This window comes from Camelus ferus, chromosome 8 (genome assembly GCF_009834535.1).
Source record: "Camelus ferus isolate YT-003-E chromosome 8, BCGSAC_Cfer_1.0, whole genome shotgun sequence".
Classification (NCBI taxonomy): domain Eukaryota; kingdom Metazoa; phylum Chordata; class Mammalia; order Artiodactyla; family Camelidae; genus Camelus; species Camelus ferus.
This window is the reverse complement of record NC_045703.1, coordinates 36,391,397-36,411,644: the sequence shown is the minus strand read 5'-3', so window position 1 is coordinate 36,411,644 and position 20,248 is coordinate 36,391,397. Positions and strand designations below refer to the sequence as shown.

Here is a 20,248-nt window from a genome sequence, read left to right as displayed (position 1 = left end):
ATTTCCTTAGCTTTCCCTGCATAATTTGTAATGTATCAATTAAGTTATCCTTAATTAAATGAACATTCTTGCACAAATGATCTCATTTTGAGTAAGCGGCTGAATACTGGAAGTCTCTGTTCTTTCAGACACAGAAAGGACCGAGTTCATTTTTTAACTGCTTTACATTGGGTAAACTGTACTTTCTCAATCATTCAGAACTGGTAAATAAGTATAATTATTCCTGCTGCAAAGAATAGCTTAATAGCCAGATATTAGCTAGAGAAGCCAACAATGAGGTTTGCTAATCATTGCTACGACAATCTTCTGCTTTATTTTCATATGTGTCTCACAAAACTGTCAAAATTGAGTGGCAAGCTGGAGCTTTGAGAAAATAACTGTTACTAGCCCAGGAGATTTTAGTAGAAAGGGAGTGTTAATAGAAAACTTCTTATCTCTTTGGACCTGATCCTAGATGCATTCCAAGGGGAAGGAGGCTGGCAAGATATTAAATAAGACTTCTGATTCCCCCCACCACCACCTTCTCCAGGGAAATACTGGTCTTCAGATGAAAAGAGACAAAAAACTTCTGCGATATCTTTGGTCACCCTCAAGACGGACTCTGAGGACACTGTGAAGACTAAGTTTGATCTGTTCTACAACGCGATTTTAATGTTACCTGGACACAATGGGGAAATTATCAAAAACAAAACTGCGTGGGATCAAGGAAGGATTGTGTATCCTACAGGTGAGATGTTAATCACTATCCACCAGTATTAAATGGCCTCAAGTATATATGATAAATGACCATAACTAAATATAAGTGCTTTATGTTTATGTACATGAAATCATGACTAACAAGCTTATTAAAGGGAAACCATTTAATGTCACCTTTTTAATCCTCTTAACTATCTCAGTTCAACACAAAGAGTCAAAATTGTTTCTTGAATACTTATCCAGCTTTAGTCATTCTAGTATATTTCTGACTTTGCCATACATGTCTATTTTCAACTGATTATTTTTCTGTTAATTGATTTCCTCAAGTTTAACTTGAGGCTTTGTTCTAAGAGCAAAATACTGGACTTGGTTTTCTATTTAGTGATATTTGTTTCATTCCTTTGTAAACTCTACAGTGTAGAGAAAGAGTAACCTCTGCAATTAAGGCCAAGCCAACCTGAGTTTAAACTCCAGCCCCGAAACTTAGACCTGGAAACTTGTTAGAAATGAAAATTCTTGGGCCCCACCCTAGACTTACTGAATCAGAAACTCCAGGAGTGGGGCCCAGCCACCTGTGTTTTAACAAGGCCTCCTGGTGATTCTGGTGCCTGTTGAAGTTGGGACAACACTTTCCTGCCTCCACTTCCTCACCTCCCATTTGTAACTGCACTGAACTCTAATTTAAACCCCTACCACTCACTGCACCTGCTCTTGAAATCACCTAATTGCCTACTGGAATTGTCTTCAGCCTTTGTTTCGTCTGAACCCTAATTATCATTTGAGACTATTTGCCATCCCCTTTCTAAAGTCCCTGTCCCTTGGCTTACAAGACATCACTCCCACCTGTCTCTTTTCATCACGAGTTACCTCTTCACCTTCACTTCTTTTCTGTGGCTCTTCCTTTACCCACCCCTTACGTATGGGCTTTTCTTGTCTTGTTCTCTTGCACCCTCTTCTCTTTTCCCTCTTGCTCCCTCTCCCTGGGCAATCTCACCCACTCTCAGGTCATCCTTCAGCCATCTCAATGACTCTCAATCTCTGTCTCCAGCCTCTCCTGAGCTCCAATCCTGAATTTCACATTGCCTTCTACATCTCCACCTGCATTCCTACAGGGGCCTCAAATTCAATATCTTTTCCTCCCTCGCCCAACTCTACCCTCACAAACCTGCTCCTTCTCTTGCATTTCTTCTTGATACTATGCTGCTATCAGCCATTCCAGTGCCCAGGCATCCATGATTCTTCTTTACCCTGACCCTTCACAAACAACTGTTCACAAATCATTTCAATTCTATTTTTAAAATATCCTTGAACCTTATCCCTTCTCCTCTGTGTCACTGGGCTACAGCCCTACTTCAATGTTCTTCAAAGAGCAATTTCCAACAGTGCACCAGAATCACATATGGAACTTGTCAAAATTCCTAGAATCCAACAGAGAGTCACCTGAATCAGGCCTTCAGTGGCCCAGGAGCCTGGGGATTGGAATTTTAATTAAACAGTCAAGTTGCTTTTGATGCTACTAAATTTTAAGAACTGCTACCTTAGGTCAGCTTTCAACTGCTGACCTGAACTCCATTCCTTGGCCTTTGTATTTGTCTTTCTGTTGCTGCAAAACAAATTACCACCACTCTAGTGGCTTAAAAAACACACGTATTATCTCACAGTTTCTGCAAGTCAAGAGGCCAGACATGTCTAAGCTGGATTCTCTACTCAGGGTCTCTCAAGATTGCACTTACGGTACTGGTTGAGCTGCATTCTCATCTGGAGGCTAAACTAGGGAAGAATCTATTTCCAAGCTCATTTAGGTTGTGGACAGAATTCATTTTCTTGAGATGTATGACTGAGAACACTGGCTTCCAACTCACAACCAGCTGGAGCTTGTCTTCACCTGCAGGTCCCTGCCAGTTCAAGCAGTGATAAAAGAGGAGACTTTGGCTTTCTCCTTTAAATGTTCTATTAACATCAAATAATGAAAGTTTTCTTTCTGAAGACGCTGTGAATCTGTATTTCAACTGAGTTGCATAGTAGTTAAATGATTTAAACATTAGAAATAAGCTATATCCCAGTGTTAAAAATTTTATTACTTTCAAAGTCTGTGATACTCTGTATAAGATTCTTAGGAGTATTTATCAAAAGTGCACCTTCTGGAACTCCATCCCACCCCCACACCTAGATTTCTTATTCAGTAAGTCTTCATTTTTAACAAGCATACTAACTGAATCTAATTCAGATGATCTAAGGATCATGCATTGGTAACCGTGCTATAAGATACAATGAAAAACAAACATACGTAGGTTTAAATGTCTTATTTTTGATTATAAGCAAAGTCTTCAGTTATAAAACTTAATGCAAGAGAAAGAATCCACTCTAGTGATGATTTATCTCCTTCCAAAATTAGGCAAAAATGAATAGTTCAAATCAGCATAGTTTTACAAATCTAAGATATTCTGTAATGATAGATCATTACCCAATATTTATGAAATTAATCTGAATTATAACAATAAAATTCTACTAAATTTAGTGGAAAATTTTTCAACCAGTTTTATGTAACTATTCCAGTAAAAAACGAGTTCAATCCTTTCTTTGCTCAGTAAAAGTACTTCTGCTTTTACAGTTTTCTATTTCTTATTCAGAATGCCTTTTTGCTGTGAGCATGGCCTGACCGAGGCAACACAATGCAGTATAAATCTATCAATTACCAAACATCAGTGGGGAAAAAAAGTCTGTAAAATCACGTTTAAAATGAATCCAGGCCTGTCTTTGAGTATCTCTTAGTGTTTGTAGAAAATAGGTTATAGATTATTAGAATATAAATTCATGTTCTTAGTCTACCATCCTGCAGGATTTTTTTTCTGCTCTGCCTACCTGGTTCTCTGTGCTGTATCTAGTGAATGCAGCACTAACCTAGAAGCTGGAGGCACAGCATTTTATTCCATTCTCTTTGTACCCCACCATCAGGCTTCCATGAAGGATCACACAATAATTTAGAATTCTTCCCCACAGTAAACCCAAACTAATTCAAGTAAGATGGTGACCCTCCTCACCACTTCCATCCCATATTGTCTAGATTAGTGGTGTGACTATTCCCTAATGCATCAATCTGTGATGGAACCTTTCATTTGGTTTCCTGTGCTTTGGGTAATTCAATGCAGCACTTCTACATCAAACTGCCAATAAGTACAAGACATTGAGGGGGATAAAAATATATACAAGACAGCAGCCCTTAGCAGCCAGAAAGAGAGGAAAGGACGACAACAGATAACCAATATGCATGTGGTGTAATGTAGAACGTGATGAATTCCTCCCAGCTGTCACAAAGTTCAGAATACAAATTCAGAATTTGGCTTTATTATTTATTATTCACAGAAAATTCGATCTGAAATTTCTGGGCACCCTAGGTGTCTGCTAGAATCCAAGGAGATCTGAGACTTGCTAACAGAAGCGTTCACTATGCACTCGCCTCACAGGGTCTGCCAAAGCCCAGCTCGGGGACATCTGACTTTCACTTGTCCTCCTGTCACCTGCACAGCAGACTAGTGCTGTTCAACAGCCAGCTGCCCAAATACGTGGGGACCTTGGACAACCCTAAGGGGTATTTTGAGGTGTGATGGCTATGGTAGGTGTGCTGTGGTTTTGAACTTATCATCTACTATCTATGTCAGGCTATGACACAAAAGTAATCCCCAGTTCTGCAACAGCCAATAAATTAAAATGATCAAAACCTATAAAGGATCATTTTAATTTAAGTTTGCTTTCTCCAGTCTTGGCAGACATTTTCTTTACATGATTTAATTATACCACTCCTCTATATTATTACACCATCAATCAGTACAATTTAAAAAAGAAAGGCGTCTAGATTAGCAGTTTGGGATTAATAGATACACATTACTATATATAAAACAGATAAACAACAAGGACCTACTGCATAGTACAGGGAACTATATTCAATTTCTTATAATGAGCTGTAATGGAAAACAATCTGAAAAAATATGTATGTATATGTATAACTGAATCACTTTGCTGTACACATTAAACTAATGTAAATCAACTACACTTTAATAAACAAATAAGAATTAAAAAAGAAAGAAGTCTACACCAAGTTTGCAATAAAATTATTCCAAAATCATCCCAAGTTTCTTTTCAGGTATTTGGTAAAAACATGATCCGATTTCAGTGGAATCAAAAATATTGGAAACACCAGACCACAGTTCCCTCTCTTGGATGAAATATTAAAAGATGATGGTTATGTGCATCCGTTACTCATAATAGTTCTCAATGATTATTTTGAGAAGGAAGAGTGACTTCACTGAGTAAGAATGCTGCACGCAGCAGTATACAAAGCTTCCACATGGGGGAGTGAGAGTGGGTGTGGGGGTGTGGAGGGCAGCTTTTGACCCGTTTCTGAATTTCAGAAACAATAAGCCCTTTATACAGTGAATAACTGAAAAGTATGTCAATAAAAACACAGCGGAAAATGCATACACATTACATAATTTCCTCTAGGGACATTTTGCCTCTTTGTCTGGTTCTGGGTCCTTAACTTTAGAATTCTCCCAGAGAGGAGTCTTGAGAGACAGTGAACTAGGGTGAGGGCAGTAGCATACACAGAAAGAAAAGAAATGAATCCTTTTTGCTAATTAAACATTTTTCTCCTCTGTTTTCAAAATTTTCTATAATGGAGTAACAAGTCTTACTCCATTGAAAATTCACAGTGGAACAAATTTAGAAAATTTCTGTGGACATTTGATGATAATTAAATATGAAAATTTATGGGAAAGTAAAAGATAAATAAGGAAATTTGTGGAAAGCTTCACCTCGAGTAGATTCTGTTTCCTCCTCCCCTGATTATAGATTGTAGCTTGCCAATCTTTTGGTGACTGCATGACATGACATTAAAATTAAGCTGCTTTTTTCTACAAAATAAACTTGAGAAACAGAATTATATGACATATCATACCTCCAAAATCCATGCACTAGGAGATAAATAAAATCTTGTAAAAAAAAAAAAACAAAAACCTTACATCCCCTAAAAATAATTACATCTTGCACTAATTACTTTTTTAATTATGGAAAGTATCAAATAATATTGATATAGTGAACCTTTAGGAATTGGTGTTTTTTCTTTTTCACTTTTTATCAATTATTGGAGCACCATGAGCAGTCAACCCCTTCATGAATTAAAATCAGAACATCTTTCATGTGATTTTTTTTATGAGGTGGGTTTTTTCTTTCAGAGACTTATAAGATATTTTCTTCTAGAACTACTGTGTTCTGTTTAGAAAGCACGTATTTCGTGTTTAAATTGTATTTTTTATTTTCAAAAATCTCATTCTGATTTTCCTATTCGAAAAATAAAAAAGATCTTCCTTAAGAGTTCAAGGGCTCTATTGCCATTATGTTTTAAAGAACATATTTTGCTCGGCTTACTGCAGTCAATTTAGTATTTTGTTAGGGCAGTAAACTTGAAATAGATGCAAATAAGAGGCATCTTAAAATTCCATTTAAATTTATTTCTTTTTAGATCTCATTTTGAATATCTGTGACCTCAGGAAATAATAGCCAATCATCCCAATGTTAACATCGACAATAGACTGCTTTCTTACAACTTTAAAGGTCTTTTAACTGAAGTTTGGGCATTTTGTCAAAGTGACAAATTCTGCAGATGCTTAATCATTGGTAGGAAACTCAGTCATCAAAAAACACTCTGAGTTGTATATATGGATTCTTCACTTCTAGTCACTTTTTCTAAAAATTAAAAAAAAAGTATTTAGTGGAAAACTATGAAGTCCCAAGTCATACATACAGTTTAACAACACAAAAGACAACAAATACATGTATACACATGAATGCAATATACGTATGTATGCATATGTGTCAATGTCTGCATCTGTATCTTTATACCTATATTTCTACATAACAGGTCTTACGAGAATCATCATGTATCCACAGTTTTTTAACGATGGTGTTTGTTTGAGATATCAAGTAAGCTATCCTTAGGAGTTCATTCTCTATTTCAAATTCAGAAAAAGAAGCAAAAGCCATCAAGAAAAAGCAATTTTAGAGGGACAGAAATTGGGGCCAAACAGGTTGTACAATCTATTTCCTCTAAAAATAACCAACAGAAGGTCTGGCAGCCTGTCTTAGTTATCAGCAGCTTCCCTTCATTAAATCTAATTGCTATGCAGAGCCCATTTCAACTGATGCATGTAAAAAGCAATTTCAAGTCCATGATGGTGGCCTCCAGCCTCTCTGTGGAGTAGATGGCCCATTCTGCTCCTTTTTATGTTCTCCTTAGGATGGGAAGGCAGCCGAGATTACTAATGCCTGTCCATTCTGTGACTGTCACTCAATCTGAACTTGTCGATAAGTTTATCAAGAGGATTTACAGTACATTTGGAATTGTAAGATGCAAATGATTTTACTAGAGAGAGAGAAGGAAAGTGAATGAATGAATGAATGAATGAATGAATGAATGAATGGCAGAGCTATGGTGCCTGACCTTGGGCTTGAGGACCACAATGCATGGTTTCAACCATGGCTCAACCTCTCATTTTTTGGTCCAACCATGGACAAGCTACTTAATTTAGCATCCACGGCTGTAAAATGTGAAAGAGAGTAGCATCTGTCTTCTTGGTTGTGAGAATTAAAGGAGCTAATGCATGTTAGTTATTGTCTCTGTTTTACTAAAAATCCTCATTCAAGCTGGCAAAACTATACAGAATTATGTCCTACTTCACAACAATTTAGTCTTTCTGTGATTCATGCATCCATTCATTCATTCAACCATCCGTTTCCCACTGATTTTATATTCAGCCTCTTTTGCTTATGAAAGTGACAAAATCTTATCAACTTGGCCAAATGCTTGAGGTTTCTAAATGTTTTAGAGTAAATCTAGGGATAAATAACACTATCCATTGCAAAATAACAAGCACAATAGGAATGTGGGTATCCTTAGTGTGGTGGCAGAGGGACAATTTTAAAATCACTTAAAAAATACATTATCATTGAATTTATCTTTTAAAGGAAAACAATGACATCAGATGTAGACTTGGATTTATATTCACTAGGAATTGAAAACATCATATGTGATTAAACTCATTTATTAAGAGCCTGTCTACCTGTATACTGTGTTGAAGTAAAATCCTTTGTATATTAAAGTGCTTTAATGATAATTATCATTGACCAAGTGCCTACTATGTGGCAGGTACTTTATATGTGCCATCTTCTTAATCCTCACAAAAGCCCAATGGTACAGATATTATTCCCTGTTTACAGACACAGAGGGGTTAAATCACACAGCTACTGAGAAGGAGGGAGCAAGTGAGAGCTCAAGTCTAGTGCTAAAGTACAAGTTTTTCCTTGTTTATGTTATGTAGCTTTTATCCTTATAATTTAAGATATTTCTCTCTAACCAGATATCACTGTCTAACCTCATATAATTATATCCTTACCTCCCCTTTCAAATGTAAGGTATTTGAGGGTATAAACAATGCTTTTAATATATAGCCTTAATGCATACTTTATAAACTTTATGGGTACACAATACAATGTTTCCTTCTCCCACCTCTCTAAACACGATATCCTTAGACTTCTAATACATCTTTCAATCAGTGGCCTAGGTGATTGCCATTAGAGCTATTTTCATATGCTGGGTCTCTTGCTCTGGCATGGGGTAGAATTTTAGACTCTTCTGCATGCTCAAAAGCAGTGTCCATAAGTGGAAATGATTTTAAAACCAGCACATGACTCTCCATGTACTTTCTTCCCTTTCTCAGCTCTTGTGAAATCATGGGTAGGGAGGGCATCTTCCACACCTGGGTTTCTGAGTAACTGTGATGCTGAATTGCAATGGACATGTTGAATGAGCAAGGCACAAACGCTGTCACTGTTAGTCACTGAGATTTTGGAGTTGGTTGTTAACACAGCATAACCTGGCTTGTATGGACAGATACAACATCTTAGAATCTAATCAATACGGCATTTACCTTAAGATCCCAATTTAACATTATAAAGATCATCTTCTTGAGGAGAACAAAGAAAAAGTTACAGTAGCATTTATAACAATTTATAAGGTGATGGGCCTTAGAATTAGCCTTCATCTTCCTTAAGTTGTATTTTTTAGCTGTTTTCCCCTTTGTGCTGCTGAGGCACGAACATGAGGGTGAGGGTGGGAAGACACTGTTGACGTAATACAGACGCCATTCTCCTACATGGACCCAAGGTACTAAATAACATGACCTGATATTTATTTTTTGTTGTAAGTGAACCCAAGGTTGACAAAGGTCCCAGCTAAGGTGCATTCTCTGTTCTGTTGCAGTGAATACGAGAGGTAACTCAAATGTGCAGAATGCATTTTTCCTGGGCTCAGTGATTAAATATTGCAGTGCATGCCTTCCCACATCCTGAATAACTAATTAAATTATTCTTCTACCTCTGAGTTGCAATAAATCATCTCACTGAGGTTAACTTCATGACTTTTATTATCAGAAGAATACTTTTAAAGCACCACAAATAATTTCAGTGAAAAATGAAATATTTTGTTGTATCTTGAAAAATCTTATGAATAGCTTTTGGTACTGATAGCAAATTTCTCCAGATTCTATGTTCTCAAGTTGAGATTTTCATTATATTTTCACTGCACTGAAACTAAATTAAAGCTGATCTTATTATAGAAAAAGAATTGTGTCCTATTTTAAGAACTATTCAAGTAATTCCAATTTATTGTAATATCAGAGGCCAGCAGAAAAACAGCGAAGTAAAGATTTATCAGAAAGAACAATATGATCATCAAGACAAATAGCACTTTTAATAAGTTGGCTATTTCAAGCTACTTAGAGATCCCACAATACACATACTCACTTACCAGCTGTGAAGGTACTTTGCAAAGTCCTAATAGCAGGATGAATAATGCAGTCTCTAAGTACTTTCAACTTCATATATTCTCCCCCTTGTTTTGTAAAAATCTAAAGGTGTTCTGCAGAATGCATATAGAATAATGGAATTAAAAAAAGGAATAAGGTCTATGAAATACAAATGTCTGGAAATAAGACAGGCATCAGAATAGTTCATAAGTTAAAACAATAATTTACAAGATGTACAGGCCTTATATAATAAGCTGCCGTATATATATGTATGTAGGGCTTAATATATATATATATATTTATACTTTTATATATTTATATTATATATTTATAATATATTTATATATTATATATTATATATATTTATAATATATGTATATATTATGTATTTATAATATATATTTATATATAAATATAAATATATTTATATATATTAAGCCCTACATAACAGGCTCCCTGCTTCTAAACAGAAATCTACACCTCAAATGTCTCCTCCTATGGTACCCAGTTGTCTCCCCTTCTCAGATTTTCCTATGAAGAATCATTAACTTGTTCTACCAACCCAACGTACTGGACACAGCAACCAGACCTCTCTCACTCTTGATTTTTTCCCAGAACCTTTGGAATCAAAATTTTTCCAGTGTTTTACTTCCACCATAGCAACCTCTCACTGCATTTCAAAACCTCATTTAACAAAATACAGAGGCCAAAGATTAAGGCAATAGCTTTTTGGCAGGTTAACTGCATATCAAATTAGGAAGAGGAATTCTTTCTTTTTAACTATACTTTCTAGGTTGGTGAATTTACATTACATCTTCAACTTTCTGCCACACAGGTCATCTGCAAGGATCCCACAGTATTCAAGTTATCCTTAACATTCTACAGCATCCCTCCTTTTGCTCAGGACCATCAAGGTCACTGCTACCATCAGAAGGATCCTCTGGGACTGGTACAAGGGTGATTCTATCCAGGTAGGATCTCATGTCTGTGCAGCACCTCCATTGAATCTCACTATCGAAGCCTATAGTAAAGCATTTGAATAGCAAGTTCTAACGTCTCTAGCATGACATTGGTAAAACAGTGCAGTAAACAGTAATCAAACTAATCCAGTGCCTAATTTTATTTGCTCCTGCTAAATGGCTCATATGATATGGCAATCTTTAAAGGCAGCCTTCTCATAGTATCTGGAGTTTAAATTTACACGGGGCAGAGGTAATCACTCCCAAATGTAATTATCTTATTATCACCGAATCTGTATGTGGAGAGCTAAATTAGGACTAGCACAGTTTTCACCTTTAATTTCTTACTATCCTTATTTGCTTGTTCTTTTTAAGCAGCTATTACTGACAAGGTAAAAAGATTAAAATTTTCCTGCTTGTCAGTGCTGCCAAACAACAAGGTCCAATAAACAAAACAAGGACAAAGCACTCCTATTATTCTTCCTTTTAGTTTTCCCAAATGCAAATGTACAATATACAATACAATATAAAGACCAATCCTCTACTACCCTGGGGCATTAGTTATCTAGATCATGATCATCAAGCTCAAGAAAATTCCCATAAAAGCCTCTGTATAAATACAAACCATTTTTCTCTTCCACACTTGAACACACACACTCTTCTTAGGTTCACTGAACTAGAATACAAGGTATCAACTTCACCATCTATTATGATGGAGTTGGCTGCAGTTATTTTGTCTGCCTGAGAGTGCAACCAGATTTGAGTTGCAAAACTGGCCTCTACCGAGCCTTTATAGATTGATTTAGTGTTGGCTGAACATTCATAGATTCAAAGCACTATCCAGACTATGAAAGAGGACTGCCTTGCTCTGGGGACTTGTGATCAATTGAACTAAAATATCAAACTGTCTTCTTTTATGTTTCCTTAATCTGAAATACTAAATAGATGCTTATGAGACCAGCATTGCTTTTCAAATTAGATCAATCTATCCATACTAAGTCAGGATTTATTTCTTAAAAGAAATGGTATTAATTTTTAATGAGAGTAGAAGGATATTAGAGTTAAAGGGATATAAAATGAACAAAATTTTTTAAATGACACAAAAATAAAAATTATATATTTAAACTGTATTTTAAGCAAAGGAATTTTAAAAATAAAATCAATCTAAAAGTAATTTTATATGTTAAAGATAAAAGGTATATAATATCAGTACTTCCTAACATTGCCTGAATTGACTGAAAATCCTTAATATCTTGCTGCCCAACAGGAGGTCAACCCCAGGTACCCTCTTGAAAGTGTCCTTAAATCAACACATTAGGAATTTCTCCAGACTCCACCTGCCATTGGCTATTCCATGCACTCTTGTCCTATTTCGGTAAAAATCGGAAATCTGGTTTCTCACCCCGCCACTGCCACCTTATTCCCAGCTGCCATCCTTCAAATCAGCACTTCAGTTCTATCTGCTGGACTTTTGGTGGGCTTGGCCCTGGACTAGTTTCCTGATTTCCCCTGCCTCCTTACTCTACAGATTTCATGAAGCAGTGGCAACCCGTGCATTGCCCCTAAACTCCTACCCATTTGGAAAGAAACTGCAGACAGAAATGAAAAGGTCTTGAGTAACTAAGGACACACCCAGAAGATTAGGACTGATTTTGAGATATTTAATGTCAAGGATAATCCTAGCGACAAGGCTGATGGGGAGGAGCTGAGCCACCCCAGAGGAAAAGCCCCATGGCTTCTTCTTTCTCTGTAAGGCTCAGAAGTGGTTCCTAATAGGTGTGTTTCTGGCCCTGACTTCCGACTATGAACCGAAGTCCAGCCTGTCATGGATCCAAAGGCAAACTTGACCCTTGCCTGGGACCACCCTTCAGCCTACCTGGTTTGGTCTGGGTGTTGGTCAATAACCAAGGAACTGCTCCCTCCAGAGGCCTTCTTGTCCAAACAGATTTTTTGGCTCAAGCCTTGTCCATGTCTTGCCTCTAACTTTGACTCACCATCTGCTGCTCTGGCTTAGACATCTGTTGATCTGATACTTTACCACCCAGACTAAAGGCAACATTTCCTGAAATAACTTACTGGATTAAAGGTCTCTCCCAGCATGTTTACAAGATAACCAAGCATTATTCATGCTGTGATTGCCAAATTAATTTGAAAAAAATCAAAATACTTGGTCACTTTAAAAACAGATCTCTTCCTACAAATGAAAGCTCCTCTTTCTTAGAGTATACAGGAGAGGCCAGCAACAATGACTTTCGGAGACATCCAGTATCAAAGAGCCTTTTCTCCCAAATGTTCACTATACTATCAAAGCCAGGTTCCTTAAATCAAAATCTGACTAAATAAAATAAGTTACAAAGAAGGAAAAACAATGCTCATATTGTAAATATTTAATCAATGAAGCCATTGATAAACCAGCTGAAACTACATTAAGATGCTCCATGACTCATTGTTTAAACACAACATCCTCAAGAATACTCCTACCCATTGAAAATTTAAAGTAGAATCGAATGACAAGTAAATCTTCAAACACTGATAAAATAAGCTATACTAATATTCCAGACTAGATGTTGATATCCAAACACTCTTTAAACACCCAGACATAATCATCTATTGGAAAGAATGCAAGACAGACTCACACAACCCAGCAGCAGGCTTCTATCACGCAGTTTGGGAAATAGAGCTAGCCAGCATGTTAAGTCTGCTACCCATCAGTTCTAACAGATTAGGGTGAATTAGTGGCAGAGCGGGAACGAGGTGACAGGTAATGTGGAATATTAGAGGTACATGGGGAAACAACTCCAGCAAATCCACATCATCTTCGGTGCCAAGACGGCAGGTAGAGAACAGGGCAGAGACTCTGAAAAATGATCTCCTCTCTCTAATCTCGGGTTGTAATTGTGCCAATAGCAGGGAATTATATTCCCAGATGGAAAACGATCTTTATATGTTATCCCTAAGTAAAACATTTCAATCACACAGTCAAAAGACATTCTTTAAAGGATTGTGAAATTGCAGTATATGTGACTAAAACAGTATCTTTTTTATTTCCATTCACACAATGGACAGACATTTATTGGAGCGAACTCTATTACCATGCTGTCTTACACCAGCCAAATAAATTCTGTTCCCAGGGCTCTCTCTCTCTCTGAAAGCCTCATTGTCTAGAAAGTGCTTTTTCTGCCCCAAAAGCCTTGCTTATTGCTACCCAATTGCAGAAAGTTATGATGACCACAAGAAAGAAATCAAGACTCCAAAAGAGAAATCAATGAATGGAAGTCAAGTCTCCAAACATAAGGGAGGAGAAATGTTCAACAAACATATAGAGCAATTATTAATTTTACTAATTATCAAAGAAATATACATTAAGTTAACAATAAGGTACCATTCAGCATACATTGTTAGGAAAATTCTCAGTGCTATCAATGTGGCATAACATAGAAATATATTGCTGTAAAGATAATGATGTATTAACTTGATTTTACTATTTTGAAATGTTATACGGTATTACATATCCAGAATCATAAAAGTATTCTTATATTTGACCCAGTAACTATAGAACTTCATCCCCCCAAAAAAGCTCTCCAGCATAAAAAATAATACATGCACAAAGTTGTTTACTGCACACTCATCCATTCTTATTCTGAGTTCAGTGAGCATCTTTATGACCATTACTTTGAACTCTTTATCAGGCAGATTGCTTATCTCCATTTTGCTTAGTTCCTTTTCTTAGGTTTTATTTTGTTCTTTCAATTGGAACATATTCCTCTGTCTCTCCATTTTGCCTAATTTCTGTTTGTTTCTGTGTATTAGGTGTATCAGCTCTCTGTCACAGTCTTGAAGAAATGGCCTTATTTAGGCGATGTCTCATGGGGCTCCGAAGTGCAGTCTTGCCTGGCCAACAGAGCCAGGAGACCAAAAGCTGTCCCCGACGTGGGCTGTGTGCACCCTGCTATTGTGGCGCACTGGTGGGCAGGGCTGGCCCCTGGATCCGCTGCAGGGCCCAGCAGCAACTGGTTCCTGCCTCTCTGACACATGCTTCAAGATTAGTATGTGGGTCCCCTTCATCTATGGCCTGCACACTTCTCAATCTGGTGTTTTTGCACTGGCTTCTGGGTCTGTGCATGAGCCCTCTGAGAATGGGTTTTCTGTTCCCTGCAGTTCTATAGTTTTTCCTGGGCGTATGTCCTACTTGCTTTCAAAGCCAATATTTTGAGGGTTCATCTTCCCTATGCAGGATCTAGCTGTTGGAGTGCCTGATATGGAGTTCATATCCCTTGTTCCTGAGGGAAAAGATCAGTACCTTTGTGGTTTTTCCCATTTGTGGTTGACCACAGCTGAAGTGTGGGTTTTTTCCCTTGACGAGGCCATATCTGCCTCTCCTGCCTGACTTGATGCTGTCCTTTGAGCCTTTATTGTGTAGGCTCTGTTTATTTAGTTTTCAGAGAGAATTATTGCATGTGTACTTGTGGATTTGGTGTGTCTGTGGGAGGAGGTGAATTCAGGATCTTCCTACGCTACCATCTTGAACCCTCTCTCTGGTGGTAATTATTTTTGTGCACCTCTGACTTAGACAAGGTGCTTTGAGAGAAGGACAAATGTTCTTTGAACATAACTGAGAGTTGATAGAAAAGACTACCTCATTTAAATGTTCTCCTCATTGCAAATACATAATAGGAAAGGAATTTCTAGATTTTCTGGAAAAGATGTTAACTGATATTCTGTGATAACCCAGGATTAACTATTTTCTCATAAAATTCTAATTCTTGTGCCTGCCTCAAATAATGAAAATAACACTATAATTAAATCCTTGGGTTTTTCACAACTAAATAGTTTTTCTCTTAAATTAGAAAATATATATGGAAATAACATATAGAAATTATTAACATTTAATGAATAATAACAAACTTTTTTCCTTAAAGTTTATTTTTGCTTTTCTCACTGGTCAGATATGAAAATGATTTGAAAAGAAGGAGACGCCTGATAATGCTAGCTAATAACTCATTAAAATTCTCTACTGGTTTCCACTTATTTGGAAATATATTTTTAAGGCTTCTTTTAAATTTGCTTTTTCAAGTACTTCTCACCTATAACTTACTTTGTCTTGGGGCATCCCTGTGCAATAGTAACCAAGTATTGAATTTATTTACAAGCAGAAAGTGAGGTAGAATCTTAGGGGTAGTAAAAGTTCAGACTCAGAGACTTGGCTTAACTTCCTCAGTCTCCTATTAGCATTTAAGGAATTCTACTTTAATTCTTTTAAATCAAATCGTATTTTTACTCTTTTCAATTTTTAATTCTGTTTTAATTCTTTTAATGGTTTGAGATTGTGTGTGCACAGCAACTGGGGGAGATAAAGTTGCCCTTTGTGCAACGGGCTGCTTACAGGTAGTGTTTATTACCAAATGGCTTTAATACTGACCAAATAGTGAGGGACAGAGGCAGGGGGGCCGCCAGTTGTCTTTCTGACCATCGTATCTAGAGTAGGGAGGGCATTCTCTACTAGACAAATGGCCTAAGGAGATGTGAGAAATGAGGCAGGCAGGACTTATCTCCTGGAGTCATGAAGTATGGCAGCCTGGGAGTCGAGCCTGGGAGTGATGGGATCTTGATAAGACTAGGAAGGCAGTTTGGAACCAAATCATGGCAAAGCAGTAACATTACAACTTGGTCCTGTGAGACAAGTATACTGAGACCATGTAGTTCTCCTCATCACGACTCTGTTCTCCTTGGCACTGTGATAAGCATCAAGATGATTTTCACACATAAAACATTTCCCAGGAAGACAAGCTATTAAGATCCAAAGTCAGCTTGCAAGCCAGACTCCAGAATCCCTCCTGCACACTTACTTGATTATTCTGGCTCTTACTGGATACTCCTTTATTATTGCATTTTGGTGTTTCAGCCATACTCTGAGCACTTAATAATATTTGCCATGTATTAGTCCTCATTTTTTCATGTATATTATGGTTCCTTATCAACATTCTGTATTGCAAGGGAGTAAGTATAGCATACGTCACATTTTTGCAGCCTCCCCTCAGATTTGCACAATGACGGCTGTGTGATCGCGAATGACAGATTTGTACTTATTATTAATTTATTTTCCTTCTAACTACAACAGTTGGAAACTTCTCTTATTCGCCTTTCTTTTTAAAACACACACAAGCATCACACTCATTACAATGTATAATTAGAAAATTACTCAATTATTCAGTGAGGTACTGAGCAACAGTCAAGTACAAAGCTGTCAACAGAGCTGGTTCCATAATGGGTACTTGGTAAGAATCAACGCATATTAAATAGAGGAACAAAAGAAAATATACTTGAAGCTTCTTTTTTGGAAAATTAAATAATATGTTTCTAAGAGATACAGATTTATAATGATAATTAAATGGGTATGATGCTTAAATAGGCAATGCTTTGTCAATGTTAAGAAGTCGACAAATCTGACAACTAAGAAACTGAACTCAGAGTCAGTTTTTCTTTGAGATTGCACAAATTCTTAACATAAACAAATCCTTTAATGAAACGTATGCACTTTTTTCTGCAATTTTCTTTGATAGTAGGAGGCAAAAATCTTCCAGATGTCAATGCAGTCATCTCTAAAGTTAGCTGCATGCTGAGGAACACCCAATTTACAGAGGTTTCATCAGCTCAAGATGTTATCTTTACCCTCCAGCTGCCAGGAGCCCCTGACTCATTGTGTTCTCTCTCAGCATCTCTCCAGGCCATCCACAGGGAATCAGAGAAGTCACACTCTGCCTACAGCATCCTTACTTTAGTGCCTACTCACTCTACTTAGGATGCGAGCCAAGCTCCAGAAACATGGCTACCGTAAAACCTGGCCTGGCCAGGCCCCCACCTTCCTCTTAAGCTTCTGCTGCCCCAGCCCCGGCCCACCTAGGGTTCAACAGGGAATTTCTTTCAGTTCCTCAAGCCTTCTGCTTGCTTTTCTCCAGTCCTCTAAATGCATTATTCCCTCTGCCTAAAACATTCTTCCTCTCCTTTCTTCCTTCACCGGGATAACTTCTGTTTTTCCCTGGCTTTAAGAATTCTTCTCTGGTCCTAGGCCTCTTTCTCACACAGTCAAGGTTAGCTACGTACCTCTTTGAGGCCCTCTGTGTCTCTGAACATCTATTGCTACACTATTGCACAGTAATGCAATTGTCAGATTTTTGTTTTGCTCTGGTTTTTTTGTCTTTATCCCCCCACTAAATAGTGAATTCCTTGAAAACAGGTACCAACCTGTTTATTGCCATCATGTCCAGGGCTGGTTGCAAATTGTAATTATTAGAATTACTCCCAGACAAGGCTGCTGAGGTAGGTGAGCTTGCATCACCGCAAAGATGGATGTTGGAGAGGAAGACACCATGTGTATTTGCTAATAAAGTTCAGGCAAAAAAGAAACATTTGCTTTCAAAGAGACACAGCTCAGTCTTTGAAGAAATGCTTTATGAAATTTGTTAGCCAACTTTATTTTTCATCTCAGCCAGTAGAACACCAGCTACAAAAAGTTCGTATCTATTAAAAATTGCTCAAAAGCTTCAAATAAAATCTAATACCCTAGAAACATTTATTAATTGCAGCCATCCCTCAAGGGCTCAAAGCCAATACAGAGAGAAACAAATTTGTGAGGTAAGTGTACAGATTTTATGTCTACAAACATAATTCCCTTTTGAATTTGAAGAGGATGTTACAAATTCTTTGTACCTAACATTTGTAAAGATAAGAACAATAGAAGAAAAATCGCCACATTCCACCTTGACACGTCCACAACAGAACTACCCATCAGTCTGAAATGATGGGATAGCAAAACCGCAGAGAGTTTCAGTACCTAAAATAGAACTTTTTGTGGGGCGGGGGCAAAGCTTCTTGCCTTCCTGTGTTCATCTGAAAAAAAAAAATTGTATACTAATTATTAGAATTTCTGAGGATATACCTTTTCCCGGATTTTTTTCAAAGCTTCCTTAGGAAAATACATTCAGGTCTACAGACTTAGTTTAATACGTAGCTTTTCCTCTTGGTCCCAGTTGCTCTCACATGAATGAAATAGCTTGAAATTAAAATTGATGTCAAAGAAAAAGTGTTTTTCAGTGTCTGAACTTTTATTTTGGAAACATTTAATTACAGGATCAGAGATTTAAGTGATTCAAAAACTTCAGTTCAATTTTCAGTTGGATAAAGGGAGCTGCCGGAGGGATTTGGGTTTATCCCTCTTCGTGAACCTTAGGTTTGGGTGCAGTCAGTGAAACCCAGGGCAGTGAGCTGCAGTGGCTGAGCCACCTTGATTCACATCTTATGTCCAACCATGAACAGCGACTGGGCCTTGGACAAACCACAACCTCTGCGTGCACAGTTTCCTCACGTATAAAGTGTGGATCGTGATGGCAGTCATCTCCTTTTGTGCCTTTGAGAACTAAATAATATAATGCTTGGAAAACACTCAGCATCATATCTGGTCCAGATGATCAGTGAGCCAAATATGGCCCAAATACATTTTTTATTTGACCTTTTCAGATTTACAAAAAATTAGCTTAGTGGCCAATTTTAAAATAGAGGAAATTCCCATTAAAAAGCGAGATTTCCAGTTTTTTAAAAAAGTGAAAGGTCAGGGAGCAGAGACTGTTAGTTGTTGACCGCCCATTGCATCCCCTACGGCTTAGAAGGGCAGTTCCCTGCCTACAACTATCATCGCCAGCTTCCCAGGCCCTCAGAAGCATGACTCTGGGGTATGCTCTAAGCAGTCTCTCAAGAGGTTCTCAAGGGTGATTAAGCCTCAGCTGCCCACACGCATTAATGCACCTTTAAAAAACAGATTTTATTTTTTACAGCAGCTTTTAGGCTCACAGCAGAACTGAGCAGAAACTGCGGTAAGTTCCCCTATACTCCCTGCCCCTACACATTATAGCCTCCCCCATTATCAACATCCCGCACCAGATTTGTTCCAATCAATGAACCTACACTGACATATCATTATCATCCAAAATCTAGTTTACATTAGGGTTCACTCTCCATTGGTGTGCATTTTATGGGTTTGGACAAACATACATGTAACAACATGTACCCATCATTAGAGTACCATACAGGGTAGTCTCACTGCCCTAAAATTCCTCTGTGTAAATGCATGTTTTACTGGCTTTCATCCCTCCCCATCTCACTCCCCCTTTTCCTCACTGTGCTTCCTGGGACCCAGTCCCAAATCAACTGCCAGTACCCAAATTCTAATCTCAAGATCTGCTTTTAGACAGATCCTTACCCTCTCTTCCAGGTCAGCAATGCCTAGAGCTAAGAAGACGCAGCCCTCCAAACCCCCTCAGACCTCACCACTCATACCATGTCTGCACGAGCACTTTCCCTTGGCCCACTGTGTCCACACAAATGACATGCCCGCCTGGGGACTTCTGAGTTTGTGATCCAAGAGCCAAACCAAACCCTTAATTTTATGAAGGAAGCCACTGAGCACAAGCAAAAGCAATGACTTGTCCAGTTAGATAGAAGTTCAATCTGGGCTGGAACCCCAAAATTTATGGCTCCCAGTCTTGGGCTCTCAGATGCCCTATTTTCCAGGAGGTAGATGCCACCTGTCACAGAATATCCTTAGGCTGATGATCCCACCTATTTTCATGTCTTCATCCAGTCCAATGCCCTCCTCTTCGCTTGGATTTCAAGTGGATGAAGCTTGGGACTCCAGGGGAGAGCATTTTCCCTAGTTAAGCCCCAAGCAGGAAGGGCTTCCCT

General features: G+C 37.9%; 1 protein-coding gene across 2 annotated transcripts in view; it reads right to left on the bottom strand.

Annotated features, from left to right (window-relative positions):
* The window catches only part of SLC35F1 (solute carrier family 35 member F1), a 352,348-nt gene that overhangs the window by 216,745 nt on the left and 115,355 nt on the right, over positions 1-20,248 (bottom strand). The window contains exon 1 of one of the 2 annotated variants that reach the window (XM_032484775.1): positions 12,390-12,827. The exons of the other annotated variant lie outside the window; for it this stretch is intronic. The gene's annotated coding sequence lies outside the window, so the exon portion shown is untranslated. Of the gene's footprint in view, positions 1-12,389; positions 12,828-20,248 lie in introns of those variants that run through there. 2 annotated transcript variants of the gene reach the window in all.